This window comes from Bactrocera oleae, chromosome 2 (genome assembly GCF_042242935.1).
Source record: "Bactrocera oleae isolate idBacOlea1 chromosome 2, idBacOlea1, whole genome shotgun sequence".
Classification (NCBI taxonomy): Eukaryota; Metazoa; Arthropoda; class Insecta; order Diptera; family Tephritidae; genus Bactrocera; species Bactrocera oleae.
This window is the reverse complement of record NC_091536.1, coordinates 96495294-96505287: the sequence shown is the minus strand read 5'-3', so window position 1 is coordinate 96505287 and position 9994 is coordinate 96495294. Positions and strand designations below refer to the sequence as shown.

The following is a 9994-nucleotide window of genomic DNA, read 5'->3' as shown; positions in this document are numbered from 1 at the left end:
TCACATAAAACCAATCGAAAACGCTTAAGCAGTGCAATAACATTATTGATTGACCCTACAATTCCAAACACCGCCATAAAAAAGGGTTCATATAAATTCCTTCGTAACGTTTTTCAATGTCAATAGTCATCGTTTAGATAATTAGAGGTTCATTACTCGAAATTCAATATCATATAAATCGAGGTTGTGGACTAGCCACCGAATAGGAAAGTGAACAAAAAAATAAACTGCACTTTCACGTCACACCATTTCAAATATAATTGAATGAGCAGATGCATAACGTTCAACGAAATATTTAATTTAAAGTTTATAAAAAAAATTATTTCAACGTTTTTGGCGTTGGTACCTTGAGCATTGGTACCTTACACTAACTTAATGGACTTATTAAGAAATCCTTTTCGACTATTTAATAGGCAACAAGTATTCAATAGTGGAGCAGCATAAAATCGAATAAAACAATTTATATCGAAGTAATTTTCCATTACATTTTTAACACATAAAATTTGCTTTAGAACAATAAAAATCAAACACTCTAAATTAAGAGATTTATTAAACGGTTATATCAATAGTACAAGTATATAAATATATATGGTCTTAAACCTACACGTACTGTGAAATATGAAATATATAAATGTTGTTTCACAATACCAATTAACCAGTTGATGATGATATTAACTGAATTAAACTCTGAAAAGCAGGAAGCTTAGTTCCATATTATAATGAAAAACAATTGCTCCTATTATTAGTTTAAATAATTTATATTTTTTTAATTAAGTAATTAAAAATATATTTTTATTTAAAAACCAATATCACAACAATCTACATTATGCCTCTTAGATGACGTTTCCATTTCTCAAACTTTCAGGTCCAATTCTCCAGCACTAACTATTTCTATATACGGCCGTTTTGTCATCTACATCTGGATTATCTTCTCTTTGCAGGTGCACATTATCAATGAAATCGGGTAATTATCAATCAGTATGCTTGCATTATGTTGACGCTGTCTCATATCAGCTAGAAAATTTAGTCCTTTTAGCGTTTTGTAAGGTAAATCATTCTCATTAAAGCGATACCCATTCCGACGTAGAAGTTATTACACACCAGCAACAGGTTCTTTTTATTCAAACTGCAAGCGAAGAAGTTAAGAAAAAAATTAGTAAGTATGTTAAAATAATTAATGCAGTCAACCGGCTGTTAAATAAAGGATATTCCCTTAAATGCAAGAAACTTCATTAACAAGAAAATATAATTTCAGCTGGTCTCCGCTGGTCAGCAAGTCAATTTGACCTATACTCTTATTTTTTTTTTAATATACATTAAGGCACACATTTTCCCAGTTGCAACATTCGTCAACGCCAACCACCAGATTCTAATTTGTTCAGTCTTGTGGGGTCGGTGGCGCTCGAAACGCAATTCAGGCGCCCAAAGAGAAATGTGAATAAATTAATTGCAGCAGTAATGTGAACCCATATCTCACAGAAATTTTGACACTTTTAATTACAGAGACCTGTAATTATTATTCAAAAGCAGACATGTAGAAAGCTGTTCAAGGACAAACACGAAATATTAGATGGAAAATACAAAACTTCATTTATGAAAGAATTTTAAATAATTCAAAATGTGTAAATTGTGGCGTTGAAAGCGAAGCGACTTAACTTTACATGAGTATACTCCAAACGGCATATACATATATTTGTGCGAAATATGAGATATAGTAAATAATATATAGCCAAAAAGTCGGCTGGATGTGGCAACCAATTGCGGGGATAAGACTGATTTCTTAGCCGATTACGACAGCACACTTGTTGGTAACTGTGCAGATATTAATTGAACGGAGTGGTAATTTCTTAGAATTCTTTAAAAGTTGTTTGTATCAGATTAAGAATGTAAGCGTGCGGAAAAAAGCAAAGTAAATATATTTGTTTAAAATTTTTTTTTTCGAAGCGAAGCGGGGAATGTGGATGTTTGTTTAAATAAATAAAAATTTACAAAATTCATTAAGCATGGCTATAAAGTCAAACGAAAATTCCCAGTACCAAAACCTTTGTTCCTTCTAAGCGAAACAAAGAATGAAGGGAAAAAGTCAAGAATAAAATGCGTTGCAATAGAGTTGCGCGAACCTTCGATAACGGCGAGAAGGGCTCATGTGTTTACATTTTTTATCTTGATTGTTGACAACAAACCGTTTCATTCCATTCGGCCATCGCGTGATTAGGCAACCTTGGTAGAAACAAACAATCATCCCCTGTCCGCAGCTCACTTAACATGTTTGTCTGCCAAAGTAAAATTTTCATTTGTTGATTGCAAGGTGTCTGCTAGGGAGTATTTTTTGAAGCTTACACTTTTCTCTTTAGACTGTTTAAGTAGGGTACACGTCTATATATTGAATTTGGCTTCACGTAAATAACGACGCCCGTATGCCGCCCACATGACTACATGACAAAGAGAAGTGAAAACGCCTGCCAATCGCTGTAGTAAGGGATTGCGGCATCAATACCAGCTCCTTTATGTGACGTTAATATACTCGAGTAGGCGTGTTGTTTTCGTTACCGACACAGAATTGTGTAAATATTTGTTAAGCTATATTGACTCTTAAACGAGTAGAGAAATGGCATAGCGAAGGTCTAAGTTTAAAAGGATCGGGTCGCTTTGCTTGTCAGACCAAGTTTGAACCTACTTTCTTTTTATTTGTTTACCCACTTTTTATCTTGTTTGGTGGTGCAACATATTGGTGGCAAAATCATACGAGCGAAACAATTTGTGAATATTTGAACTGCCTTGCGAATTATTAATATTTTTACATTCTGCCAACATGTTGCTACAGAGTAGAATAGTTTGGTTCACCTAACGGTTGATCAGTATGACGAGAGTTGTAATGCGGTTGTAACTTTCGATTGCACCGAAGCTACAATACACTTCACAGATACAAAAGGTTCCTTACAAGAACTTGATTCCGATCGTTTAATTTGTAATGCAGCTACATACTCGTATATTCTATGGTGATCTGATCTGAACAATTTAAAATGAACTGAATGATTGTCAAATGAAAAAGCTTTCCATGCAAGCACTTGACTCCGATCGTTCAGCTTGTATGACTGCTATATGCTATAGTGTTCCGATATCAGCGGTTCCGACAAGTAAGCAGCTTCTTTGGAAGAAAAAGCCGCAAAATATCAGAACCATATCTCAAAAACTAATGCCATCCGTCGTTTTCTCATGTGTTTTACCAACTTCGTGGCAGGGTATGCCATAACTAAGAGCAACTACTGAAAGCGCGATTAATCAATAAATAATTGCGCCAGAATTTTACACCCAGAATTGTGCGACAGGGCTTAATAGCAGACGGTGTCAAAATTGTGTAATGGGCGTGGTACCGAAAACGTAATATAAGATTTTCAAGCTTCCGGTTGGCCTTATACCAGTCAATATTTAAAGTTTTGCGAACACACAAAAGTATTTCGCCGACTTTGATCCTTGCAAGCTGCAAGAGTATGAAATGTTCGTTACCACGCGAAATTATCCGGGGAAATACCTTAAGGCGTTGGCAAAACCTAATTCTAAAAACTGTTGCGAAAGAATTAAACATTCATTGTTCGATGAAATCTTGAAAGGATTGCAATTAAATTTTGTATCTTATTAACTTATGAATATTATAAGTCGCAGACTCACTTAGTCATATTACTACTTTTTACATGTCCGAAATATTAACATTAGGATCTACCTAATTGACGCAAATCTGATGCATATATGTGATATAAACTCAATCAAAGGGGCTAGCTTTAAAATATGGGTCATATAAGGAAAACATCAATCAAAGGATGGGAAATCCCAATTTTATGCTAGACTAATGAAAATCCTTATTTGTAATATATGGTAGCTGGTGTAGTTCGTTGATCGTTATCGCACATTTTTGGCTTTGAACTATAATATATCCAATATTATCCGTTCAGTTAATTTTTCTTAATATATGTATCTTACATATTGACCGATATATACGGTATAAAGACAACCAGAAGTTTGAAATTTTTATAAAATTCTTTCATTCACTTTCTTAAATAAGGTATATGAGGGCTAGGAAATATAATATTATATTTTGATCCGTTTTTATCCAACTTAGGTATTACAATATATCATTGCCAGAAGTAGAGACGCTCTGAATTTGACTAAAAACCTTACAGATTAACCAATAAATATGGTGCAAAGTCTAGCGGATGATTGAAAATCCGTATATTAGGTATATGGGGTATATTTTATAAGTTTTCGTTTAATAACGTTTTGCGGGCATGGCAATGGTCTGATTACTTCATCATTTATATAAATATATGTAATTCTATAACTATATCGATTAGTTTTAGGTGATACAAACAATCATTAGGTCAACAAACTGCGATGTGTTGCGTGAGTATAAAAATCCATTTACGAATAAACTGTATAAAAAATTTCGTGACATTGTGTGTTATGCCCTGAAAATAGGTGAGCATATCGCCACAATTAATCGGAAAAATTGTAAGGTAAAACTGAAAAGTGAAAAGAAGGAAATAAACTGAACTCCAAAAATAAATGAGCGACATCTACATATTTTATTCTCTTCTTTTTATACCGCTTCTTCGTCTTGCTGTGACTTTGACTTTTCAAAAGAAGGCCCTTACTTAATTGAAAAACACACAAATTACTTTAATCAAGAAAATATATTAACGGTAAATTATAAGTGTCAGCTGAAATTAGAAACGAAATAAAATCATTAATCAATATTCTATCACTTGCACTCACCGAAATGGATAACATATTGCTTGTAACGTTCAACGGTAAATGCTGTTACTGTCAACACGGTTGAGTTTGTGGCTGTCTCCGCTAAAACACTAACAAGAAAACGTCTTGAGGTGTCCCTAAAACAAAAAAAAAAATATACATAATGGAAAGGATTTTTAAAATATATTACATTAAAATAGCTTATATTATAAATTTTGATGAAATGACTTTTACATTTTTTGATATCTGCCCTGGTCGACACTTTCTAGATTTTGCTCAAACTCATATTAGAAGTCCGGTTAAAATATCATCATCGAAATCAATCAATAATGAAAATTTCACTTGATGTCATATCTAGAACACTATGAAATTAGTATAAAGGGTCCTGCATAAATTTATCAAATTTGTAAATATATGGTGAAATTGATTTCGTACTTTAAATTGTGTATCTATGTAAGACAAACTTGTGAACAAATCATAAACAGCATGGGGGGCACTATGTACTAAGTGATTTATGAAGTAAATCTGCATATGTTTTATTGTATGTGTTTAAAACAACTGGCGACATTTTTTCATTGTTTAAAGGACCCATGTCAATTTACTTAAATGACAGTTCCTTGGTATATATGCACTGAAGTATTTATTTATAGTTTAAAAATACTCAGATACTTTTATTGGGTTTAGGTTGCTCTAATATTATTAAACTCTTCTTATACTCTCGCAACTTTTTGCTACGTATAATCAGAGAACTTAGAAGTTCTCTCTATATCTAAGTTCTCTTCTAAGTTCTCTGGTAAAATACTGTTGTTCACTTAACGGTTGCTTGAATCACCCAAAACTAATTGAGTTGGATTTAGCGTTAGATATATATGTTCAGGATGAAGAGAGGAGTTGAATGTAACTTGAGTAAACATCGAAAATCAATAAATTGCCATAACTAAGCACTAAAATAAGATACAAGACTGTTATTTGGTAAAACGAATCACATTAAAGCAGGCCATCTGCAGTTAAACTATTTTTGAAAAAGTAGGCGTGACTCCGCTCTCTAATACCTTTAATATGCATATCTCCTAGACCACTAAAGCTATAATAACCAAAATCACTCAGGACAAATAATAACCCCGCCCACTCCCCGTGTAACGGTTTTGATCAAAACTACTAAATTTGCAGTAACTCATTAAATAAATAAGTCAGATACTTTAAATTTTCCGCATAGGCTGGTACAATTAAGCTTTATAGGAACCAAAAGAATAATTGGCCAATGCACGTGGCACCGCCCACCTTTAGGTGAAAACCCATTTCTTAGAATCTTCTTGAACGATTTCAACCATAATTCGTACATAATATTATCCTGACATTCCTGTTTTACAGTACAAAAATGGGCGAAGTCGGAGTACAATTACGCCTACTTCCTATATAATACAAGTTTAAGTTCCATCTGATTTTTTGACTTTCCAGTATCATCATCCAATCCCTAATGAATATGTTGAAAAAAAGCTTTGCAAAAAGAGTGCCTTCAAGTTATGCCATCTCAAGTCTAATAATTGTCAAAATTGGTTCATAACTATTCACTAAGACTTGCCCTAGCCCCCATCTAAATAATGTCAGAATTTTCAAACATCCGATTGACTTTACTGTTTTTATATTGGGGATGGTATGTGCGCTACCTTTATGAAACACAGAGAACGTTTTTTTCTGTAAATAATATGTAGTAATGTCAAAAGAAGATAAAATCGGGTCAATCAACCCCTATCTCCTATGGCTTTATACTCTATATATTGACACATGAGTAAGATATCTTAGCAAAATTAACTGAACATATAATATTGGATATACTAATTACCCAAATTCCCATATACTACAAAAATGATTTTCGTTATTTCGCCGGTTTTGTTGCTAGCCAATTGCAAGTGTATAAAACTTACTTAACTTGGACCTTTCTTACTTGTTTAATAAAAAGTTATGCAACACCTGAAAGTATTTCGTTGCTTTTGCGAGAATATGAAATGTTCCGTTACACCCGAACTAAGTTCTTCCTTACTTGTTTTAAAATGTTTTAATAGAGTCTGCAAAACTTCCGTTATCTGTTTATTATACGAATACATACGGAAATCTACATAAGCTTATCAATCATAGCAAATACATAAGCAAATATAAAATTATGCGAATGTTCGTCAAGCAAAATAATTCAATTTAAATGAAAACATAGCCTTAGGCTTCGACAGATTAACATTTGGTAAATATAGCATAAATGTATTTATTCAGTTATAATATTTGTTTATCCATGCCCTTTTCATATGAATAACTCTTGTATATATATGTATATACAGTAGGGTGGAGCGAAAGTGAGGGTCAAATTTGTAGATTATAAAACAAGAAAAGTTTAATGAAAACATTTTTTTTCTAACATCATAAAAAATGTTTGATAAGTGTTCTAGAAGCTGTGGAGAGTCCTCTTTCTGGCTAATTAAAAGTTATCAACTTAAAAAAAAATTTTTGTGGTCATTATTGGAGTTTTAAAAAAAGTCTTAAACGACAACTTGGAAAGCATGTTAAGCGTTAAAATAAATTTAGAGTCAAAAACCGTCAAATTCGGTAATTTTTATATCTATGTGAAGAGTTTAAACCAAAAAAAAATTTACTCTCAAGCTAAGCAAAAAAAATTTGCGCTTCACCCTAATATACACAGAACTGTATCAATGCGTATGTATGTATTTGCATAAGTTTTACCATAGAGTCAAATCACAAATATGTTAAGCCATTTAGAGTATGAAGAAGTGTATACAATTTGTATTATTTGTTCAATACCTTAAAGTGAAACCCTTGATTATTTGTCTACAAAATTGGAAAACAAAAATGTTATTTACTTTCGCATTATTTGTTATTTAAAAGTCTAAACTATATACTAAGTTTTTCACAAAAAAACTTTCTCATTCTTATATTTTCCACCTCCAGTACGCAACTTCTCAGATCCTTTCCTGTCATCCTGCTGACTTTAAGGCAAAAAAATATGTGTGCACTTCCTTTAAGAGATATAATTAGTGGCTATTCTAATTATATTTGACTATGCCAGTTTATTGCATTTGGACCAGTTGTTTTTCTAAACGCCACTTTCAAGAGTTTTGAAAATTATAATAAAAGATTATACCTTAGTATTTACCTTTCATAGGAAATAGTATTGAGCTAGAGGCATACAATAAAACCCGATAGAAGTCGGACAATGTTTTTTGGTCTCAAACGAGTCAGGTTTAATCATAATTGTTTCCATTCGTTTCTTTTTCCGAATTTACTACACAATTTTATTTTTAAAATTCTTTTGTTAAAAAATTTCAATCATTTTGTATTGATATAAATTTTATCATAAACCAACAAAGAACCTCCAATGATAGAAGCAACAACAAATTCGACACAGCCTAGTTGAAAAGATAAAAATTGGTCGCGGATGCAATGATGAAGTTACCTAATACACCAGCTACAAATTTTATGGCATAGAAGAAGGTGAGCGTGCAACTCTCAGGTCTGACTGAGCTGGGCAGTGTTTAGCAGATCCGTCAGGTTCTCCGTCGATATATTCAGTCAGTGACATATGCCTTGCTCTACAATAGTTGCTGGATGCCCACCACGAAAGATGAGTCGAAGGCAAATAGCGGCGAGCTGGAGGAGTACGCTTGACTTATGAGAATATCGTCATTGAGCAGTGTGTCATCTTTTCCAGCGTTGAGTTCATTGATAGTTTACTGATTGCTAATAGGTTTTACATTGTCTGTCGATGATAGTTTGTTTTTAGAAATACAAATAAGAAACCAATGCACGACATATGGATATACTTGAGCCTATAAGCGCATAAACGGGTATAAGTATATATTTACGAACAACAGAATTAATTAAACTTTCCAACATTTGAAATTAATACTTCGTCGAATTATTTTACAGCGCTGATAATACAGATAGATCTGCATAGTATATGTAATACATCAATATATACTCGTAGACGTACACACTCAATTTACAGCTTAAAACTTTACTCATCCTTTTCCTTTCAAAATGAATGACTTTCTCTCTTAATCATTCTTTACTCTGATTCCATTCGTAGAATTGACGTTCTCAACAACATTACAAAACTGTAAAATTTTCTAATACTGAAAGTATGTGCTCAGGTATCTTAGCCATTTTACAAGCGAGCACGACGGGGAGCGAGTGCCATTTATCGCTTGTTCGCCTACACTCCTGCATCTGGTGCATCTGCGTGACATTCCAAATCTCAACACTTCAGGCTAATTGCCATTGTTTGCAACATTGAGCTGCTTTTAGGTTGAAATTCTTTTAGAACGAGGCTATTTCGTTGTGTTGCTTGGTAACAAGGATTATTTGAAGCAGCATGAACTTCATGGCGTTTTAAACAAAGTAATAAAGGCTGTAATTTAGTCGATAAAGCGTCAGTTGAGCCGGTATGATCCAAGAGTTCAAATTGCGGTTTAGTCGGTCACTACTACTTAGTCACAAGAAGCGTCCTTAGTTAAACTACTACAACTATCACTCTCAGCCTCTATACACTTTTAAACTGTGTTTTAAATAAGTAAGGAAGAACTATGTTTGGGTGGAACCGAATATTTTATTTAGGGTAAAAGACGGAGAAATTATTTTCCGAATTTCAATAATATATCTGACAGGTTGACCGATATTTTCTGCAAAAAGTTTGCAATAATATCTGGCGTTCTTTTAGAGTATAAAATATTCGGCTACACCCGATTTTGGTTCTTCCTTACTTACTTCTATTACAACTGAGTTTACAGTCATAATGTGACTTTAATTTTATCCATTAATAGCACAAATATGGGCAATAGCATCGTATGTTCATAAAATGCATCTCTGAACTCAAGCTACGCGTATATTAATATATGGTACATGGTATGACATAAAAATTAATTTCATAACTATTTTGTACAAAACGCCTTCTTATGACAAGTATGTTAAATGCAATTGTTGAATAAAATGTGCTTTAGATTGCATGAGAAGCACAAATGTGCGCGGGTACATATTTACATATACACACGCAACCTCAGTAACCACCTATGAGAAGGGTCAGCCGAGTAGATTAAGTGATGGATGTTAGGATTATTATTTGTTCTTCTGAACACAACATTAAAGCGCAATATCAGATGCTCAAGTATATGTGTTCTTTGTTAGCAATACTAAAATGCTTTTTATTTTGTAATCGAACATGCCATGGACTGCAAAGAAGTAC

The 9994-nt window shown here is 33.1% G+C and overlaps 1 long non-coding RNA gene across 1 annotated transcript in view; it reads right to left on the bottom strand.

The window, feature by feature from the left end:
* Nucleotides 1-734: 734 nt before the first annotated feature.
* Nucleotides 735-9994, bottom strand: part of LOC138855869 (uncharacterized) — a 28519-nt gene continuing 19259 nt past the window's right edge. The window contains exons 3-4 of the long non-coding RNA XR_011395007.1: nucleotides 4771-4886; nucleotides 735-1126 (exon numbers count right to left, since the gene is read on the bottom strand). This is a non-coding gene — a long non-coding RNA (uncharacterized lncRNA). The remainder of the gene's footprint in view (nucleotides 1127-4770; nucleotides 4887-9994) is intronic.